This window comes from Budorcas taxicolor, chromosome 14 (genome assembly GCF_023091745.1).
Source record: "Budorcas taxicolor isolate Tak-1 chromosome 14, Takin1.1, whole genome shotgun sequence".
Classification (NCBI taxonomy): domain Eukaryota; kingdom Metazoa; phylum Chordata; class Mammalia; order Artiodactyla; family Bovidae; genus Budorcas; species Budorcas taxicolor.
This window is the reverse complement of record NC_068923.1, coordinates 31,909,196-31,910,516: the sequence shown is the minus strand read 5'-3', so window position 1 is coordinate 31,910,516 and position 1,321 is coordinate 31,909,196. Positions and strand designations below refer to the sequence as shown.

The following is a 1,321-nucleotide window of genomic DNA, read 5'->3' as shown; positions in this document are numbered from 1 at the left end:
CCCAAGTCTCCCACACTTCAGGCAGATTCTTTACCAGCTGAGCCACAACAGAAGCCCTAATATAAGAGAAAGTCACATAAAAGGAGGGCTTCCCAGGTGGCTCAGTGGTAAAGAATGCTCCTGCAATGGCCATAGGAGATATGGGTTCAATCCCTGGGTCAGGAAGATCCCTTGCAGGAGGAAATGGCAACCCACTTCAGTATTCTTGCCTGGAGAATTCCAAGCGGGCCAACATCCATAGGGTCCAAAGAGTTGGACTCAACTGAGCACACATATAAAAACACTGGTTAACTTTATCTTGGTATATTGTGTCTCTATACTAGAAAATTCTGTATAATTAAAGCAGCTTCAATTTTGAAAGACAGTTTGAGCCAATTGTTGAGATGTACTTTGAAAGCAATACAAAAATTGATGATTCTAATATTCTACCAGTTTTCAGGCTTCAAAGGAAAATGCCTGTTTGTGAGGAGGTCCACAGAGTACTGTGCTCTTAACTTGCCTCCTTAGTGCAGTAGGCAGTGCATCAGTCTCATAATCTGAAGGTTCTGAGTTCAAACCTCAGAGGGGGCAGTTGTGTTTTGCCTTCATCACTTCCTAAGAGAATTTTCAGAATAATTTTCTTTCAGCAATTTTACATTCCTCTTAGTAACTTTACTTGTTTTGACAAATATTAATTAATAATATTAAAAATGAAAGTGAAGGGGTGGCAAATATCAAAGGAGAAGCCAACTGAATGTTGCAATTATCACTAGATTTCAAAATTTATGTCATACATTTCATTAAAGACATCATCTCATAAAGGAAATGCTCCATGGCTTGAAATTATAAAATATAAATTGGGCATAAAACTAAATACCTTTTGTAGGAGAAACTGGTTGTAAAGCAAGATAAATATACTTAAAAAAAAAAATCTTTGTAAGACAAGCCTGTGGAGGAAGAGCACTCCTTTGACACCAGGAAGGGTACTAGTGGTTTAGAAACGTGTGTGTGGTTATTTTGAGGGGATGTTTTCAAACCTTACGGAACACATACTGACCAAGAAGAAATCTGTGTGTACGTGTCTTTATGGGTGTTTGAGAGAGTGGGAGAGCAGGCAGAGACCTGATAGGGTTCAATGTAGGTTCAATTTCAAACACAGAAACTGGGCCAAGTGTCCAATATACTTCGATATGCATTAGGATTAGCATAAGCAATCATCCTCAGGCTTCTAAGAAATGGAGCTGTCTTTAAAAAGGAACACTGCGCAATCAGTAAAAATAATCAAAGGAATGTGCAAAGGCTTCTTCTCTATCCCAACACTTTCACCCAATCATCGGGCATT

At 38.8% G+C, this 1,321-nt stretch overlaps 1 non-coding gene across 1 annotated transcript; it reads left to right on the top strand.

Moving 5' to 3' along the window:
• Positions 1 to 497: 497 nt before the first annotated feature.
• On the top strand, positions 498 to 570 carry TRNAM-CAU (transfer RNA methionine (anticodon CAU)). The gene has a single exon. It is a non-coding gene; the product is annotated as a tRNA-Met (tRNA).
• Positions 571 to 1,321: the final 751 nt, after the last annotated feature.